Source organism: Talpa europaea (assembly GCF_964194135.1).
Source record: "Talpa europaea genome assembly, chromosome: 14".
Taxonomy (NCBI): Eukaryota; Metazoa; Chordata; class Mammalia; order Eulipotyphla; family Talpidae; genus Talpa; species Talpa europaea.
In genome coordinates, this window is record NC_140082.1 from 78208907 (window position 1) to 78230742 (window position 21836).

The 21836-nt window shown below is 40.6% G+C and overlaps 1 long non-coding RNA gene across 1 annotated transcript in view; it reads right to left on the reverse strand.

The window, feature by feature from the left end:
• The window catches only part of LOC311184341, a 50750-nt gene that overhangs the window by 8782 nt on the left and 20132 nt on the right, over window positions 1–21836 (reverse strand). The window lies entirely within an intron of this gene.

Sequence of the window (21836 nt, forward strand, 5' to 3'; positions counted from 1 at the left end):
TGTTTTACTTAATCATACAGTAGTAACAGACCTGGAAATGAATGGAACTATTACTCTTAAAACCTATTTACATTGTATATTCCCAAAGATTACATTTTACTTCAAAAAGTAAGTGTTAAATATTGCTTTCGTGTCCTATGGAAAAGTATAAATAGGTTTAAATTACTGGACATTCAGAAGTAAGTAGTCTCCCCTTTGTAGTCTTCTGTGTCTGTGATGTTAATTTCTTTTATTGCAATATAAAATAAAAGGATTATGTATTTTTAACTAAGGAGAGACATTGTTATATCCTTTTACTACAAGCTACAGCGATATGCTGAGCTTGTGCCTTGATGATTGTTTTAACTGACTGTGACAGATCAGCCTGATGATTTGTTTGAAATTGGCAGGAAAAATACAGCTTTCAAATCATTGGAGGGGAAAAGGATGTCTTTCAAGATTATTTAAATTCTTTTAGCAATTGAGATAGAACTGTTATGTACTATAATGCTAAATAAAAGAGTGATGTTTTTCATCATAATTTAGTGGAAAAAGAAGACATTGCTTTGCATATTGTGATAAAGTAACATGGGGGTTTTCTGGGCCAGCCTTTAGAACACTGTTAAGGTATGTATACCTTCATGCCAGGGCACCTCATGCCGCTACAGTCATCTTAAAGGGCCTCTCATTCGTGTGCTTCTTATGTATAATGAAAGTGAGAAGAGAAATCAAGCATTCTGGGGCATTTTATACAATAAATTCGTGAAGAAATTTGTGCTTTTAAGTTCTCAAGTTTTATTATCACTACAGCGTTGAAGTTCTACGATTCTAATCATGTCTGTATAAATTTTAAATGGTAATTGGATGTACTTATTGGAATTCACGTCAAGTAAACTTTTAACAAACTTTTACTCTCGTAAATATTTTAGGAGAAAAAGTAATTGGCTGTCCAGTCTAGTGCTGTCACTTGCTTAGTAATTCATTATTCAGGGTATTTGCCATTTCTTGTATTGCCTCCTTTTCACTACTGTTTAATAGAATGTGACTGAAAAATACCTTAAGAAAGAGGAAAACAATAGATTGTTTACTTTAATGGACACTCCTTCTACCCCAGCTATCATGTTATAAATGTACTATTTTGTCCAAGAGACTCGGGGCAGAAAAATGAATTACAACCTAAAAAAATTGGCTTTGCAAATAAAATACAAACTTTCTTTTTTATTACTATAAAACATTTCAAACATAGGATGTAAAAACACAGCCTGCAGCCAGACTTGCCAGGGCCTGGCAGCTTCAGCAAATGAGTTGGACTTCCTGACCCTGTACATTATTTTCCTGGTCTGTGCTCAATGGTGTGGTAATACCCACTCACAACTTTGCTAAATTTACTTTGGGGTATGTACTAAAGGAAGAGAGATGTCAAAAAGAAACTTGTACATGAAACTTCAAATAGAATTGGGCCATGTTATTCATCCTTCCCTTACCACAGATACCTTCTTAAAAGGACAGCTGGTTATAATCTGGCCATGTCACACCTTATTTCCTTAAGAACATGACTGCCTTTTGGGGGGGTTTCCCAGTGATTGCATATGAGAGGGAAGGACTGTCTTCTCAGAGCTGCTCTATTCATAATCTTGATGCCCTTATCTGCTTATCTTTATATTTTTTGACCTTCCAGACCAGCCTCTTAGGACCATCTCTACTCCTGCTTCTCCTCCTCCTCATCTTTCATTCAAGTACTAGTCTATAAAGAATTTTCTGGGGAGAGTAGAATGTTACAAATATTTCCCCATTTCCTGTTCAAATCCAGTAGGTTGGCATTTGTTGACAACCACTGCAAGATTTTGATGCTCGTCCATTGCTGTCACTGAAAATGCTCTCCTGGGGGATGTTCACAACCTCCTAATTGCCAGTAAGAACTGTTCACTGATGCCACTCTGAATACAGTTCAGTGCTATGTCTCTGGCTGCTTTTTGCAGTGGGATGGGTAGTGTCCACATCACAGATGAATACTACTCAAATTCTGCTTAAAATCTCTGAACTTGCCCAATTTTCTCTGACCAGTCTCATCACTGCCGAAGCTTTTCTCCAAATCCATATAGTCTACTCATATTCTAACCCCAGGACATATTTCTGTGGTACTTCATACTCAGTACACCCAAAAATGAAACTTCATCTTGCATCTCTACTGCTATTTTAGTTTTTTCCTTGAAATCATTTTCACTCCATCATGAAATCCCTTATAACTCAATTGTCCCAATTTTATCAGTTCTATTCCACCTCAAACTCTCATTAATCATACTTCTTTTCAATCCCCAATCCTCCCATTCACCTGGGCTTCCTAACTTATTTCCCTGATTATCCTCTTCTAATCTTTTTCCATTCTGCTAAAACATAGTTTTGTTAATTTAAATGTTCTTTGCCCCAAATCTTGTTCACTTTTTTAAAAAGATTGATTTATTTATGCATATAACAACTGGGGTGTATGCCAGAGGTACAGGGGGTGAGAGGATTCACTAGAAGAGAGTGGGGAGCAGAACAGGCAGACTGACGGAAATACACTGCTGAGGGAGCAGGGGGTGAAGAGAGGTCTCCGGCACCATGTGGGTAACTCCCTGGCCGTCCGGGGATCGAACTTGTGCTGCAGTGGCTGGGGATAACTTGATAGTGCTGTCTTTGACCCCTGCGCCATCAGGGAGGCCCTCTTTCATTTTTTAAGAAGTTCTCTTGAGTCTGTCACCTAAAGCCCACTGTGCTACCGACCTTCTTTTTTGATTTTGCCATCTGTTACTGGCGCACCTCTTGTGTCCTCACCAACTCCACCTGTGCTTAATTATTTCTGTTTCTCAAATATTCTTCAAGACCAAATTTTAAAAAGGACCTCATCCATAAAGACTTCATTAACCCCCAGAGTGCCTCTATAATCTCGTAGCAACCCACAAACTTCTGTGGTAGCACAGGGGAGAAGGGCACAGTTCTTGCTTGCGCAGTGAGGCGCCATTGGGATTTTATTTTTCATTTCCTTGAATGTGAACAGATTAATAATGAACACGGTGACTTTTGTCAAGTTGTTTCTCTCCCACGTAGCAGTATAATGATTACTAAAAGATTAGCTCCATCTTTTCACCAAATTGTCAGTTATTACCTGAATGACTGAAAAAAGCAGCCAGCATCAATACTGTTTTTTCACTAAACACGGCCTGCCTCTCCTATCCCCGCTGCCTGCCTACCACCACCCCCGCCCCAAAGGTTTTTACTTTTAAATACTTGAATATTTAGGAATAAAGGACAAGTCCTTTGAGAAGGTGGCTCCCTGGTTCTTCCACTTCAGCCAGCCCATGGAATGATAGATTAGTAAGCAGGAGAAGGACAAAAAGGACAAAGTCTTTGAGAGCAAGATTCTGTGACTTCCCCAGCCCTGCCCTTCGTGCTTGACAACCAGGAGCCTCTGCAAAGCCAGTATGTGGCCACACGCCTCTCCGGTGGAGGTGGGGACATCAGTTTCAAACCATCCTGCTGTTGCCAACCCCTCAATTTTATTAAGCAGCATTCCTCTGCCAAGTGCTGTCTTAACATTTTTTTTCTTTTCTCATTTTTTTTTTCTTCCAAATGTTCTTGGTCTTTGGTTTTCATGTTTTTAATTCTTTTTTGTTTTATCCTTTATTTTTTGTGCTTTTTTTTATTAGAATGAAGCACTTTTTTTATTAGAATGAAGCACTCAAATCAGGATTCTTAGGTTCGGCAGAGCAGGACCCAGAATAACTATCCTAGCTATCTCCCAGTCTCCAGGAAACCATTAAAAAATGGTGTGTGTATGTGTATGGTGAATACTGTACACTGGTTGAGGGTGCAGACTGATTGAGTTTCTGTCTAGCTTTGTTTGCCTTTCTTTTGGCTACAATTTTCATACCCAGGCTTACATCGTTGCTGGCTGGCAGGATTGAGTGAAACTGAGATACAGATGCTAGAAACTTGTTGCAAGACATCTTGAGAAATTGTGAAATGGATTCTCTCAACATTTCACCATTTAGTCTACTGAAATGTTAGAGATGTTTGTAATGAGGATTTCTCATTTTTTTGCAGGAGTTGACCCTTTTCCACCTCACAATGTGAGGAGAGGTGTTTTCCCTCGCCTTTTTAAAATTAAGATATAATTCACATCAAAATTTACCCTTTTAAAGTATATAACGAATGACTTCTAGTATGCACACAAAATTGTGCAAACATCACTATTAAATAATTCCAGAGCATTTTCATCACTGAAAAAAAAAAAAATTCACGTACCCGTTTCATTCGGACTCACTGTCCTCCCTAACCGCTCAACCGCCCTGCTTCCTCGCTTTCTGTCTGCATTTGCCTGTTGGGGGCTTTTCATATCAATGCAACCTTATTCAATATTTGACCTTTTGTGTCTGAGTTTTTTCATTTAGAACAATGTTTTCAAGGCACACACTTGTACCACTTCTCAGTACTTTTTTTTTTTTTTATAGCTGAGTCAATTTCATCGATACATTTCTTGTTCATTCGTTGGATAGATATTTGTGTTACTTCTCTTTTTGACCATTCTCAATACTTATCATAAACATTTCTTTACAAGTTTTTATGATAACTTAAGTTTTCATTTTTCTCAGTTACGTACCTAGGCGTAGAACTGCTGGGTCGTATGCCTCATCCTTTCAAGGAACTGCCAAACTTTTCCAAAGTGGTTGTACTATTTTCATTCCCACCAGCAGTAGATGAGCATTCACCACATCCTTACTGATGGTCTAATTCTAGCCATCCTGCTGGAGTGAAGTGGCATCTTCTGGTTTTAACTCGCATGTTGAGCATCTTCCCATTCACTTGTTCACCATTTTTCATCTTTGGATAAATTCTCTTCAGAGCTATTATTATTTTTTGTCTGATAAATTATTTGTAATGTCTCCCATTCTTTGAATAATATGTCCACTTGATGTCCTTTGAAGTGCTTAAGTTTTAAATTATGTATTTTTTCTTTGTTGCTTTTGTTTTTGGTGTCCTATCATAAAAATCATTTCCTTATCCCAGTCACAATGATTTATACCTGCTGTAGGTGTTTTAGCTTCACATTAGGTCTTTGATCCATTTTTGCAGATGTTGCATTGTATGGATCCAACTTCATTCTTTGTGGGCATGTAGATATTTATATATTTAGTTATCCAAGCACCACTTCCGAAAAGGCTGTTACTTCCCCATGAGTGGTCTTGACACTCTATTGAAAAATAACTATAAATAGAAGGCTTTATTTCTGGACTCTCAATTTTATTGAGAGTCAATCATGTGTCTGGCCTTATGCAGAAGTACCTCTTTATCATAAGTTTTATAATTTGGGATATATGAATCTTCCAACTTCATTCTTTTTCAAGATCATTTGGTTATTCTGGGTCCCTTCAGTTCCATATGAGTTTCAAGGACAACTTGTCAATTTTTACAAAATAAGCATCTTAGATTTTGATAGGGATTGTATGGGCTGAATAGATGAATTTGGGGAATACTGCTATTTTAACGATAAAACAGTTTCTAATCCATGAACATGGGATGTGTTTCCATTTATGTAGATCTTTTAAATTTTTTATTTGATGTTTTAGGATTTCAAGGTACAAGTCAACTTCTTTGGCTAATTTTTTTCCTAAGTACTTTTTTTTGTGGCATTATTATAAACCATTGTTTTCTAAATTTCATTTTTAGGTTCATTGCCAGGTTATAGAAATGCAGTTCATTTTAAATAGATCTTGTATCCTGCAACTTCTCTAAGCTAATTTATTAGTTATTTTTATTTCTTAGGATTTTCTACATCTGTGAGCAGAAATAGTTTTACTTCTGCTACACTCTGGATTCTTTTTTCTTTTCTTTTTCTTGCCTAAGTGTCCTGATTAGTACGCTAGCATAATAGTGAATAGAAGTGGTAAGAGCAGACACCTTTGTCTTATTCCTGATTTTAGAAGAAAACATTCTTTCCCCATTGAGTATGATATTAGCTGTGGGTTTTTCATAGATGTTTCAGATTAGGAAATTCCCTTCTATTTTGCTGATGTTTTTATCAAGAAAGAATATTACTGGGTTTTGTCAAATGAGTCTGCATCTCTTAAGATGATGTAATTTTTGTTTTTTGTTCTATTAATAGGGTGTATTACATTGATACTTGTCCATGGTAAACAAGCCTTTTTATGTGCTGTTGTATTTGGTTTGTTAGTATTTTGTTTAGAAATTTGTATCCATGTTCACAAGAAATATCACTATGTACTTTTCTTGTTATATCTTTGTCTGGTTTTACTATCTGGGGAAAACTGGTCTTTAGGTGTTGGGGAACATAGGGATGGTACCTGATTCTTCCTGGAAAGGATCCTTGGGTAAGATGTAGCTGAAGGGACCTGTGGCACCTGAATCAAGGGCACATTCACAAATGATGGGGCCAGTGTATTTTCCATGGACCACATGAGGTTGCTATAAATAGGGTGGGCCATGAGCCACCTAACCTGTCCAAGTTGGTTTCCTGCCTGGACCCAACATATGAGTACCATAAAAAGCACAAGCTGAGAGGGAATGTGACCCTGGAAAGTATCAGATAAACCAGAGATTTTCTGATGGGGTTCCCTGCAGGCTACACTTTATGAAAGAGAGGCACCAACCCCCACCTCTCCCTGAAGGCTCGATATCCTGTTAAAACTGCACCAGTTGGATAAAGCAGGATCCTTTTTGCTTTATCACTCAAGGGGCCAGAAACAGTCCTTGAGAGAAAGAAGGTAATGGGAGGAAGAGAATAAAGACTGGTTGTCCAGGTCCCTCTTTTTTCACCCAGAGAAACTCCTGAGCAAGCATCATATTTTCTATTAAGAGAGCTAGTGGTTTTTTCATGTTTCACTGGTGTGGATTTAATACCTAAAAAAATAGCTACCTGAAAGTAACTAGAAAATCTACATGGCCTGAGATTTCATTCCTGGAAAAACAAATCCAGGGAGCAGTTTTGCAAAAAGAAAACAGCTGTGTTCTGTTGAACCCCCACCACCACAACAGCACATGCACCACCACTACCTCATTATTTAGTAAATCAGACCTATGGCAAGGACTCAGGACTCAGGATGATATTTAGGATAAGAAAAGTATCTGAGAGATTTCAACATTTGCCTCTAATTCTATTCCAACTGATGTGTGAAGATTTCCCCTTTCATTAACATTTACCAGGAAAATATCAATTTAATGCTTGCCATGTTGCAGGTTTACTGGAGGTTTCAAATAGATCCAGAGCTGCTTTGGTTCAATCAAGGGACCTATTATGGGGATTACAGTCAAATAATTCAGACATCCATACAAACCACCAAGGGTACTGGAAGTACGTAAAAGTAGGATTAGAGCAGAGAATTCTTACACAAAAATTTTTCAAATAGGTAAAAGTTTAGCAGCATCTTCATGTATGGGTCAGTGCAGAAAGACTAGGCAGATGAGTGGAAGATGAATTATGGGTATGCCTTAAGATGGAACTGAAAACAAAGGTCAGATAATGGTATGGACCGTCTAGATCATACCTAGAACTTTGAACATTATTTTGCAGATATTGAGAAGCAGAGACAAGACATGTTTTATCTAGTTTAAAATATAAATTGGGGGAGCAAAGACACCATGTGGCCTTTATAATTAGTAGACTATTGCCATAATTCTAGAAAGTCATAAAGGTCATAGAAAGGAGGTAAGAGTCTAACACATTAGGGACCGGCTGAGATTGGCTGACATACGATCTTGCAGTGGAATAGAGGAGTCAGACAACTTCCTGTTTCTAATTTGGGTAACTGAATAGATAGTGGTGATGATGGTGGGTCTACATAGAGGAGCAACAGATTTTGGAGAGGAAATGAGTAGTTAGGTCATGCTTTTAAGAGCCCGAGAAGAGAGACCTGAAGCATTCTGGAAGCGATTAAGAAAACAGGACCCACGGAAAAGCCTACACAGAAGATACAGCTGTTCACTCTTGCTTAGTTTTACCTGCACGCCACTAGAAACCAAAGTCCATGAGACCAGGACTCTTGCTCATGGCTGCGCCACCCCTCCTTTTCGCCCCCAACCCAGCCCCACCCCTCAATTCCCACAACATACTCTGTGGGGCCACACAAGAACCGAAGTGTCCCAGGCCCTTCCTGTCTCCCTCGCTACTGCCCCTGTGCACACCACCAGCTGCCACGCTCCCCCATCTCAACTCACTGCAGCTTTTAAGAAGGGCGTATATACACACTGCCAGCATGCGAAGAAAAGTCAGGTAAGTAAATACATTTCAAAACTTGAAATATAAATTCCAAAATCGTCAATCGTCCCTCTTTCAGGACTCGTCACTGCCTGACACTGCTGGGTTTGGCCCACTTCTCAAAAGATCAAAAAAAAAAAAAAAAAAAAGGCATAAGAGTGAGTGAGAATCCGTCTCTTAAGGCAAAGTAGGTAGCCTTACCCCAGAGATAACCACCAAGGGCAGAGAGATAAACCTGGCATGCTTCAAGCTGAGACCGAGCAGTAGAATTCCAGCGCACCACAACCAGACAGGGTGCATTTGGTCCCTGGGAGTTAGCCCAGCACTTCAAAACGCATTTCAGAATTACTCCACAGTGCTGGCATCTGGCACTCAAACCCCATGAAAACGCCACTTGCTTTCAGTACATTCTTTAAGACTGAAATACTTTTCAGGGTTCAACTGTGTTCTCCAAAATGTCCCTTATCATTCCATATAGCCCATCAGAATGTATTTTTTTGGTTTACCTCATTATTGCCTATCTGCATCCTAAAACTGTAAGCTCCACGAGAGTAGGAATTGTCTGTTTTCTTCACCCCAAAGTCTGGGCATATTTGTTGAATGGAACTATGACTACAAATTTGGAGGGCCTGGTTTATCAAACCTTCAGATCTCCACAGAAACTGCCAGTAAAAGGTAATGTGAGAATCGCTCCTGCCTATGAAAATCTTGGGTGGAGCTTTCCTGGCATGTGGATACTCCACCTGCCTTCCCGCTCAAGGGACCGCGCAGCCTTATCCTGCGCCATAGGGATAGCTGGGTTCTGAGAACAGGGAGAGGAAACCAACTTATTTTCTATATATTCCTATGAAGGTGGTAAGTAAACCATGTTTCCCTAATGACTACTATTTGGCTTTCTTTATTCCTCTCCACCCCAGATCCCCACTCTGAAATCACACTCGTAATCTCACTTAAGGATGGCATTTTGTTTCTCATCACAACCATCTGTGTGCTTCAAATGCTTGTATGCAATAACACAGAGGAAATTACTAAAATTCACCCCGAATCCGCATGAAGTGGAAGCAATCATTTGGCCCATGTAGGCTTCCACTATACCAACAGGTGGGCCTCATTTCAGCCATCTGATTTCATAGGTGCTGTTAAACCTGCATCTCCCTCTTTGTGTGCTTTATGACCTGAATTCCACTTTCTGACATCATGAACTTAAGTATTTGGGATACTCAGAAATTACAGAGGGCCCTACCAGTCACGTAGAAATGCCACTTCCAGTTATGCTTATCTTACGAACACCTGACAATGAAGATAGCAAATGCCTTATATCACACCTCAGGAAAAAAAGTCTGAAATATTAACTAATCGCTGATGGGACAAAAGACTGAAGAAGTATTATTTTCTTCAAGGACAGCTATCCAGTATGGGCTTTTATGACGAGTCATTGTTTTGTGGAAGTTTGCTGGCAAAAATGATCTACAAGATCATCTTGTCCAGCTCTGATTTCAGGAAACTTAGGTCTCAACTTTGAAACATTTTGTCCAAAGTTACTCTGGCTATTACATTATATGCATTTATATATATAAAGCTAGAAACTGGAGCTGCTGCCACCCAGGGTTCTTTCCAAACCAGCTTGCCAGTTAACTCGGCTCGCTTCAGTGAGCATTGTCTTTGCTCAATGACATGTAAGGAAATGACCCCACAGGGCTCACCTGGGGGAAGAGATGGAAGGAAGAAGAAAAGGGAGCTCGCCCAGTTCTCCAGTCGACTAGTTTCCATTTGTCCATTTTTATTGTAAAAAGCTCAGAAACTAGCCAGGTTCCCATTCCCATAACCTCCCTTGAAGAAACGAAGTTGCTAACAGTCCCTAAATTACTGTTTTTTTACTCTATTTTTGCAGTTAGCACAATACTGGCAAAAAAGTTTGCCCAGAATCATGTTTCTCTTAGATATTACTCCTTGAAAGTGTTGTTTGGTGTGGAGATGGAGCCTGCTGTGGAAAGTGCAAGACGCCCCGACCTTAGCCCTGCCCTTCCTCTGCCGCCCGCTCGCTGCTTGTTCATCGTCTCCACTTGAAAGGCTGCGGGGCCTGTCGAGTCCCCGGTTCACTTTCTTACACTTAAACCTGGCCTTGATTGTCGTGTCTTGATAGAAGAAGAAAAGCATTTTCGCCCTGAGTTCAGGAGCAGTCTTGAGGTCAGGGGTAAGATACTTTCTTTGGTAAGTATTAAGTAGTTGCCAAATGATAAATGGGTGGAAAGGCAAAGGGCACCTTAGGGAAAAGGGTGTCTGTTCTTCCTGGTGATGGCGTGGCTCTTAGTATGTTTGCCTAGCTCTTCAAGAGCGATTTTCTGCCCTCTGACTACACCATACATTCTGGTTCCTGGAGCATGTAGTGCTTCCTCGCTGCCTTTCTTCAAGAGGCTGCTGGAAGAGTAATCTTGGAAATGTGTGGTCTGGAAGAGACTTGAGACTCCTGCCTCCAGATACCTGGCACTTTCACTCATGAGGAACCGCTGCTTTACGATGAATCCTAACTGGGTGGGCTGTGATAGGTCAATTGGCTTTTTCTCCAAGCTGTGACGAATGGTTCTGGGCCTTGACTGTGTCTTCTTGGGTTGCCTCACACTTCTGTCTCCATAAACTAAGCATTTTAGAAGCTTGCCTTTGGAGGTCTTGCCAATGACTGGATCTTGGAGGTGATTCTGTGGAGTGCTTGAAGGCTTGCTAGAGGAACCCCTCATGGTCCTCTGCCCCTCCTGCAAAGGTCTGCTATCCACAGGAAGCATTTTCTGTTGTGCTATCTGTTCTGGATTATCCTGAACTGGCTTGTCCTCTCTTTTGGGGGTAGAACTTATTTTTACAGTTTCCCTCACATTCTCTTCCTTGATGCTTGCCTTTAAGGTTGACCTGGGGGCCATCTGGGCCTCCACCTTACTCAGCAGGCCTCTCCTGAGAGGTGGGTGCAATCTGTCCTTGTCGAGGCTAAGTCCCAAGAGCAACTTAGTCTTCTCCCACCCTCCCCTGTTCTGGACTATTGCCTTCACTGCTGTCTCGCTCTCATCCAATAAGGGGGAGGTGTAGTTGGACAGCTTGTTCCTGGAGGTGAGCCTTTTGACCAGGTCCTTGTTGCCTAGCAACCGGGCATGTGCCAGCTCTGACCTTTGGAACTTTGAGTGGCATCGTTTATAAAAGACTTTCTGCTCCATTAACCGGGCATTTGCTTCGTATTTCTTCATGGACTCTAGAGAACTGAGTTTCTTTTTCAGGAGGTTCTCCTCTTTCCAGTTGAAGGACAGAATTGAGTAGGATGTCTCTGTTTCCACAAGCTTTACATTGTCTCTAGATACGGAACAGTACCTGTCACCCTGGTTATCGACACTGTCCAACAAGCTGTGGTTACTCTGCTGGTGGCTTCTCCATGGGATGGCCACCTTGGCCTGAGAGTCTGACATTTCTCTGCCCATCTAGGTACCTGGTGGCCAGTGTTCTGCTAGCAGACTTGTGAGGTGCTTAGTGATGTGCAGGCACTATGACCACATGGGGTTCTAGTCCAGGCTCAGTGTTTGTTGGAAAGAACTCTGTGTCTCCAGGGCACACATTCTAGTGGCCCAAAGATTCTCCTGAGGATGAGGTCCTGAGGGCCCTTTTACCGCACGCCCAGCTTCTGCCTGAGAACTGTCCCCTTCCAAGGGGAGGTGGCCTTGAAGGTCGTTAACTCTGTCTCTCTGCAATAAGAGCAAATGGGCAGGGGCAGAGCCGAAGGGCCCATGTGTTTATTTTGCGGTCACTTACAGGTATTGGAGGTTTCTTAAATTTTGTTCCCTCTGCATCTCCCTGGAAGGTGGTGAAGGGAAGTTTTTAATAAGATTATTAACAGAGATATGATACTTTGAAGTACAATCGAAGACAGGAAATTTTATGTAGGTGGTTAAAAAAGATACTTTAGTTTTATTACATGAACCTACCAAGGATGAGTTGATCAACAAGTTGAAGCTGGACTCTTTATTTTTTTTTTTAAAGATTTATTTATTTATTTATACAAGCACTGAGTACAGTCAGAAGCACGGGAGGGTGAGAGAATTCACCAGAGCTGCAGTGGGGAACAGAACAGGCAGACTGACGAAATACACTGCTGAGGGCGAGACAGGAGAGGTCTGTGTGCCATGTGAGACCCTCGCCGGGCAGCCGGAGATCAAACCGGTGCTGCAGAGGCTGCGGGCAGCTTCGCAGCCCAGCGCTCAACCGCTGTGCCACCAGGGGAGGCCCTGGGCTCTTACTTTAAATGGGATAATTAAACTTCATTCAAAGATGAGACCTTCAAGTTTTAAAAAAGTGGGGGTGGGGTGGAGGAGTTGGAGAAAGGGGAAGAAGAGAAGATCTAAGTAAGGATACCTTTGCTGGGAGCACATCAGCCGTTGTCAGTGCGTCCCTACACCATCTCCCAGTCAGCAGAAGCCCTAAATTCCTACCCTGGCTCTGGCATCCTTCAAATCATAGTTCCATCTACACAAGCACCTTCAAATAAAGTGCTTTATTTGTCTGCTGGGAATTTGCTGTTTTTGACTCAGCCACTTTGCAACTCAAAGTTATCACTTTGTCAGGGGTTCCTTTCTTTTTTAATTGACTGAACTTTTAGCAACTTCGTCTTTCTCTCCTTAGAGCCCATTGATTGCTGCCCACACAGTTATGTAAATCATCCATGTCCCCTCTTCCTATTTCTCTTACTTTTGTTTCCCAGTCATGCTCAACTTGCAAGGCTAGTAGGAGATCCCAACGTCCCTCAAGTTAACGCTATTCCTGCTGTAGCACTATGCTGTCCCACAGCCCACCAAGCCTCCAACAGTCTCAGACTCCCCCTCTGTGTGCTTCCTCAGCAGTCGCCATGGCTTCACCTAGCCCTACTGTGTGACCACACAAAACTCTGATAACTCCCTCACCTACCTGAACCTTATCCTTTGTGTACACTGGGTAAAGTTGGTGTTTTTATCAGTGAAATTAATGCTACAAAGGTGATTCCTAAATTAGAAAATCATATGATCTAAAGGAGTTTAAAAAAAAAAATCTGAGTTCTTAGGAATTCAGGTTGCCCAGATAACTCTTTCCAACTGAAGGGCTATCATGCAGTTTGCAGGCATGTAGAGATCCCTAGTTCCAGAGGTAGCCAGCCCGGGGAATGCCACCTGCCTCGCGGGAGTGATTGGCTTGGTTCGGGACTGGACATCCCACTGTGGCCCTACAAATACAGCAGTGTATTTGCTACAGCTTAGGGAGAAGAGCACGCTGCTCCTGCATGAAGTTTGAGACGCTGTGCCATGGCTGTGCGGGGAAACATTGCCCCAGTTGCTGTATCAGCCTTCCCTACCACCAAGGGCACCGAGTCTTTAGCTGATGCTCACTGTGGAAGCCTGTGGAGGGGCAGGACCTAGATTTTAAGTCACTGGCTGAGCTATTTCAGCAAGTCAACCACTAGTTTTCAGCTAATTTACTTACGAGCAAAATATTAGAATTTCCTTTTTGTTTAAAGATTTATTTTATTTATTTATGCATACAAAGAACTGGGGCACAGGCCAGAGATGCAGGGGGAGAGAGGATTCACCGGAGACAGAGTGGGGAACAGAACAGGCAGACTGACTGAAATACACTGCTGAGGGGAGCAGTGGGTGAGTCAGGAGAGGTCTGCTGCGCCATGTGGGTAGCTCCCTGGCCAGTGATCCAACTCAGGCTGCAATGGCTGGGATAGCTGAGACTTGAACCCCTCTGCCACCAGAGAGGCCCAAAATATTAGAATTTCTTTGTGAAGGGAACTGGCTTTTTGAAAATGACATTGACCCATTACACACAAAATAAACAGCAGGACAACCATCTTAATGGTATTGGATTAATGGTGATTGGGTTGATTTATTGCAGCTGGTGAAGGGCCTGGATTTACTCAGGCCTTTGTTGATTCTTTCCCCTCAAAGTTGTCTCTCCTCGCCTGAGCTCCAACAAGCTAGAAATGCTTTGTAGTCAACAGACTTCAGTATTCGATTTTAAAGCATCAGGGATGATCTTCAAATATTTAACAGTGTAGCATGAATTAATCAAGACAGATGTCAGCTGTAACAACCATGCAGGGGAGAACCATCTGCATTTAAAACACTGTCTTCAGGGCCTCCCCTGGTGGCGCAACAGTTGAGCGCTGGGCAGCGCTGTGCTGCGAAGCTACCCGTAGCCTTTGCAGCGGCAGTTCAATCCCTGGCCGCCTGCAAGAGTCCTACATGGCGAGCAGACCTCTCCTGCCGCGCCCGCTGCTCCCCTCAGCAGTGTATTTTGTCACTGCCTGTTCTGTTCCCCGCACTGGCTCTGGTGAATTCTCTCACCCTCCCACGCTTCTGACTGTACCCAGTGCTTGTATGTATAAATAAATAAATAAATAAATAAATATTAAAAAAAACACACTGTCTTCAATTATAAAATACAATCAGACAATTTAAGGAAGAGTTTAACACACCATTATATGAGGATTGACTTTGTGGCGATTTACTGATGTTGGAAAAGAAAGGAAAGAGCCCGACAGCCCTTGGTGTGGGGAAGGTAAGCACCAACAAAATGCAGAACCCACGCCAGGTTCTGGTTGAATATCCAATCACACTCTCTGCTGCCATTTGGTAGTGACACTCACCCCACCATTGATACAACTCCACCTAAGTGATTTCCTCACAGCATCACAGGGCTGTTAACTCAGGTGATCAGCTCACCACTCGCCATGCCATGAGGTATATGCTTTGAAATTAAGGAGTTAAGTTGGGTGACTACAGACTACATCTTAAGTCCATGTTGACTGATGCTTTTTTAAATAATTCATACATTACTTTTGCTGGGAATCTCAAAGATACCTTCTACTCTTTGTTTCTAATGCTCCATATATAGTAGTCCCCTAGTTTTATATAAGTCATCTTAGAAATGGACTTTATTTCTCCTTACTTTAATACCTCACCCTCCCCCCCAACCCCCGGTTAATCCCTCATGTAACTTAGGGGCCTTTATGCCCCTTCAGTATGTATTTACCCTGCTCCAGGGACTTCTGGTCTTGAATGCCAACAGTAAGAGCACTCTTGACATCTCATCTCCCTGGAGAATGTGGAAATGGGGGAATAAGATAACCCTTAACAAGGCAGGATTCCCAAGCCTATAACCTGACACACAAGACACTGACCCTTCAGTGAAAACTTGTACCACGAAAAGGGTCAGCCAGCCACAGAACGCTCTTCTAAAGGACCGAAACAGGCTGTCTCTAGAGGAGCCAATGGCCAGGAGGGTTCCTGGCCCTCCCTATGAAGGACACAGGCCATCAAACCAGGGAGTGTGTTCCTGGATTGTGTATTCCCATCAGGAACTGGTACTTTTGGCTGATTACAAAAGTGATCAGCCTCCTACTTAGTCCTTTATAACGTGACTTCTTCAACCATGAGCTAAGAGCGACCTTGTGTGTCACATTCAGCTTCTGATTTCCAAATAATGCCCCTAGCCAACATGCCAAAAATACTTATAAAATTAAGCTTAATTGACATATGTAGTCAATTGTGCCTACATGGAGGTGTCCCTATGATATTGTGGCTTTACCATAGACATCCCTTTGTAAACTGAAATGAGGTACTACACAAGCACTATTGCTACAAATCTCACACAAGGTGGGGCCTCCCCAGTGGCACAGTGGTTGAGCGCTGGGTTGCGAAGCTGCCCGCAGCCTCTGCAGCACCGGTTCGATCCCCGGCTGCTCCCCGGCCACCAGAGGAGGGTCCCACATGGTGCGCAGACCTCTCCTGCCGCCCGCTGCTCCCCTCAGCAGTGTACTTCGGTCCTTCTGCCTGCTCTGCTCCCCGCTCTGGTTAATTCTCTCACCCTCCCACGCTTCTGACTGTACCCAGTGCATGTACAAACAAACAAACAAATAGATAAATAAATATACATGCCTCTTTAAAAAAAAAACAAACAAATCTCACACAAGGTATTAAGACCACTGGCCTGCTGACCATTTTTCCAGTCTCAAATCTACTCACTTTCTCATACACAGAACCTACATTCTAACAAGGAAACATCATCCCTTCCCTAAGATGTTATTTTCTCGACTTTTGTATGGATTCTTTTACATAATCATGTGTATATATCTCCTGCTTAAAGTTAGGAATATCATTTGAGTCATCATATCTTTACTTTCAGAGTATAACACACTCACATGATGAATTTTAGTATGTTCAGAGTTGTGCAACCACTGCTACAATCAACTTTACGACATTTTCACCACCCCAAGAAGAAACCATATACACACTAACTGTTACTCCCTCTACACTCTTAGCCCTAGACAGAAACTAACCTACTGTTTGTCTGTAGGTTGCTTATTCTGGACATTTTCTATAAATGGAATCATAACACGTGGCCCTTATGTCTGGCTTCTTTCATTTAGCACAATGTATTCAAGGTTTATTCATGTAGCATGTGTATTTCTTTTATTTTTATTGCTGAAATATAGTTAATTGTGTGGCTATACCACAGTTTATGTATTCACTTATTAGTTGATGGATGTTTGGGTATTTTTACTTTTTTCTGTTTTTATGAATAGTGTTCCTTTGAAGATTAGTGTCCAAGTTTTGGGTGGACATATGTTCTCATTTCTCTGGGGTATGTGTGTGTGCATGTATATATGTATAAGATGTATGCGTGTGTGTGTGTGTGCTGTGTCATTTGGCAACTTATGTTTAGTCTTTTGAGGAACTGCCAAACTATTTTCCAAAACGCTGCATAATTTTATATTTCTACTAGCAGTGTATGAGGATTCCTATTTGTCCATATCTTCACCAACACTTGTTATTATCTGCCTTTTTCAGCATAGTAAGGGTGAAGTATCTTTTTCTGACTTCAATTTGAATTTCCCTGATACCTAATCATGTTTCTCATCTAAAAAGCACGTAAAAACTTGCTTATTGTTCATTTTTATAAAAAGCAATGTTAGAATTAGCAGACACAAACATTAAAAAGTTACTATAACTATCTCATATGTTCAAAGTTATGTAGAAACACTAAAGGTAATTTTAAAAAGAGCTCAAATGAAGCAACTGCTTACAATGAAAAATCCACTGGTGCGATTAATTACATTTTAGACACTGCAATCAAGCCACAGTAATAAAAAAAAAGAAAACAGCAATGGAACAACTTAAAGCAGCCTAATATACATAAGTGTAGAGAGTTCATTAAGAACAGGAAAGACAAAGGGAAAAGAAAAATATTTGAAGATTTAAAAACCAAAGATTTCCAGGTTTGATTAAGAACACTAAATTCGGGCCCCCCTAGTGGCGCAGGCGGTTGAGAGCAGCGCTGTGAAGCTGTCCGCAGCCTCTGCAGTGCCGGTTCAATCCCCGCCAGCCTTGGAGCAACCCACATGGTGAGCAGATCTCTCCTCTCTCGCCCCCTGCTCCCCTCAGCAGTGTATTTCAGTCAGTCTGCCTGTTCTGTTCCCCACTCTGTCTCTGGTGAATCCTCTCACCCTCCCGCGCATTTGATCTGTACCCCGGCTCTTATATAAATAAAAAAAAAAGAAAGAAAACTAAATTCACAACTCAAGAATATCAGTGTACTTCTAAGTACAAGGAAAAAAACTAGACCAAAGCACACAATAATGAAATTGCTCAAAAACAGCAATAAAGATAAAAATCTTATGCTTTCAGGACAAAGTCAAGTGCAAATACAGATCTACACAAAATATGAAAAGCATCAAAACTGGTGACTACTTGAGTAAATATGTTTTTTATTTAAAGCCTTTATAAAGATAACTGACTTTTCAAACAAAAATGACACTATGAGGCTTATAAAATAAGTAAAAATATTCCAACAACAGACTAAAGTTCAGAGAGATGAAATACAATATACACTGTGATAGGTATGATATCACTTGAAGTATACTGTCTGCAATAAAGATGTGTACTACTACAAACCCTAAAGTAACCACAGATTAAAAAAACAGAGTTGTCAATAATAAATCAAAGAAAGAGATAAAACGATCTTACAAAAATTTGCTATGGACTTAATTATGTCCTCTCTAAAGGATATGTTGAAGTTTTAACCTCTGATACCTGTGAATGTCAACTTAATTGGAAACATTATTCAGATACAATTAATTTAAGATGAGAATTATATGACTGGCATCATTATTAAGAAGAGAACAAAGACACAGAGAGACAATGGCCACATGATTATAGTGACAGAGTTTGAATGCATCATAAAACCAAAGTGCTAAAGAATTGCTGGCAGAAAAATCAGAAACTGGATGAGACAAGGTCCGGAAGAGAATATGACCCTTGCTGACAAGGGTGACACCTTGATTTCAGAATACTGGTCTTTAAAGCTGTGACACAGTAAGTTTCTATTGTTTTAAGCCAACTGTTTTTGTACTACTTTGTTACAGCATTCCTAGGAAACTAATATAATAATCCATAAGAAAGTAGAAAAAGAGAAGGAAAAAAAAAACAGATGAGACAATGGTAACCAAATAGCAAGGTGATAATCATAATAATAATATTAAATGTAAATTATATAAAAACTAATAAATATGGAATATTTGAATTAAAATAGAAGACTCAATGACTTGCATCCTACAGGAAAATACACTTTAAATATATAGACAAAAATGTCTTAAAAGTAAAAGGATGGAAACATACTGTGCTAAAACTAATCAAGGAAATCTGGAATGACTATATTAATACCAGCAAAGTATGTTATAGAGCAGAGACCTAGCAAGGATAATGAACTTTACTTATAAAAGAGTCAATTTAAAAAGAGGACGTAACAATTTGAAATGTTTACGCACTTAACAGACCTGCAAAATACTTGAAATGAACATTGATAGAACTGAAGGGAAAACAGATAAATACACAATTAAAGTCAGAGAGTTAATCTCTTTTAACCATTGGTAGAATAAATGCACAGGAAATTAGTAAGGTTACAAACACTTGAACTGTACTATTAACCATTCTGACTTAAGTACACTTAGAGAACACACAACAACAGCAGGATATCAATAATTTTCAGGTGCACAGGAAGTTCTTATCAAGAGAGATCATTTCCCAGGCCCTAAAATAAGTATCAATATATTTAAAAGTCAATACAGAATTGTGATAAACAAAGTGATGATTTCAGGAGCTCCAAGTTGTCATTCTCCCATGGAGTGCCAAAAAGAACCAAAAATTGGCTAAAATAACCTTGTAGAAGCTTTGGAAAACAACTTTTATGGCAACCAAGCAATTGCCCAATCAAAACTACATTCACATGGTAGGAAAGATTTTTTTTTAATTTGTTTTTATTCTAGTTTGTTGTATTTGTGAACCACAATTTTCAACCCATCATGCCTAGTGACATTTAACTTGTTCCCCTTTAATTTTTAATAGCTTTTTTTACTCCCACTTGCTCCACCTCTTTTTTGGCATGGCATAATTTTTTTGAATGAGTGAACAGATCAGATCTTATTTGCCACATTGTCACCAGTTTGGGAAGGAGGGGCTGCCTGAAAGACTGGTTCTGTCTCACTTCACTCAGATAATATATGGGGGGAAAGGTAGTCACTAGTAGTGAAAGCTATTGTGGTCCTCTAGATAGTTCAGGCACATAAGTCAAAACGCTATGGGGAGAGACATACAAATAGACCAACTAAAGCCCTAAGAAGTCAGGAGAGACTTTGAGGAATTAGGCATTCAAAAGAAGCTATATATGCAGAAGACTTGAAAAGGCCACACAATGGAGTCGGTAAGACACAAGCTCTGAGAAGACCATAAGCTTTTACCACAACTGATCTCTAGACCCAGAGCATGCCCAACTAATCAGTGAAGCAATCAGAAGCTGGTCTATTAAAATTGAGAAAACTGCTGTTTTTTTCAAATACCAACTTTCAGTAAAAATCAAAGCATACAAAGGAACAGGAAAGTATGGCCAATTCAAATGAAAAAGGTAAATTGTCTCTGAAGAAGCACTGAACTAACTAGATGAAGACTTTAGAACTATCTTAAATATACTCAAATAGCTAAAGAAAAATGCAGACCAAAAAACTAAAGGGAATCAGGAAAATTACATGAGAACAATATGAGAAGATCAACAGTGAGATAGAAATTCTGAAAGAGAGACCAATGAAGTTCTGGAGCTAAAAAAAATGTAACTTAATTGAAAAAACAAATACCAGAGTAGTTCAGCAGCAGGTTTGTGCAAGCAGAGAAAGAATTAGCAAATTAGAAGATGGAACAATTGAAATGGTCAAATCTAAGGAACAGGGCCTCCCCGGTGGCGCAGCGGTTGAGCGCTGGGTTATGAGGCTGCCTGCAGCCTCTGCAGCCCTGGTTCGATTCCCAACAGCATGGGAGGGTCCCACATGGCGCGCAGACCTCTCCTGCTGCCCGCTGCACCTCTCAGCAGTGTACTTCGTCTGCCTGCCCATTCTGCTCTCCCCTCTGGCTCTGGTGAATTCTCTCACCCTCCCGCGCTTCTGACTGTGCCCAGTGCTTGTATAAATAAATCTTTTCAATAAATAAATAAATAAATATGAACCTGGCCCTTTAAAAAAAAAGTCTAAGGAACAACAAAAAAAATTGAATATATGTAAACAGACCTAAAGAACTCTTGGACCATCAAAAAAGAATATCATGGGATCCATGTGAGGAAAGAAGCTCATATGATGAAATAATGGCCGGAAATTATACAAATTTGTTGAAAGACAGGAATTAATAAGTCCAAGAATTTCAGCAAACCCTAAGTAGAATAAATCAAAAGAGACCCACTACAATATACATTTTAATCTGTAAAATGACAAAGACAAAGAATCTTGAAACCAAGAGAAGCTGCTCATTGTGTACAATAAGTATTAAGATTATTGGTTGAATTATTTAAAAGAAAGCTTGGAGGGGCCTCCCTGGTGGTACAGGGTTAAAGTCACAGCACTATCAAGCAATTGCCAGCCACTGTGGCATAAGTTCCATCTCCGTTCAGGGAGCTAACCCACATGGCGCAGCAGACTTCTCCAGTCTCACCCGCTGCTCCCCTCAGCAGTGTATTTCAGTAGATCCACCTGTTCTGGTCCCCACTCTGTCTGTTGAATCCTCTCAACCCCCTGCACCTGTGGCCTATACCCCAGTTCTTGTATGCATAAGTAAATAAAAATAAATCTTTAAAAGAAAAAAAAATCTTGGAGGCCAGAGGCAATGGAAATGATATACTGAAAAGGCTGAAAGAAAAGCCTGTCCAGCACAATTCCAAAAACATAGGAAGAATAAATGTCAGAATTAAATAGATAGTTCTAAAAAATGTTGGAGACTTCAATACCCATAACTCTCAACAGCGAAGAAAATATTAACAGATCGAAAGGAAATAGTGAGCTTGAACAATAGTACGACTATCTTAACTGGCTAACAGACATAATAGACCACAACAATGAACAGTTTTATAAGTGCACATCTGACATTATGCAGGAATGACCATGTTAGGCCACAAATTAAGACTAGTAAATTTTAAAATACCAAAATCATGTAAGTACAATTCTCCAACCAAATAGAACAAAACAAAAAACCAAGTAGAATGAAAGAGAAAAAAACAGTGCCAC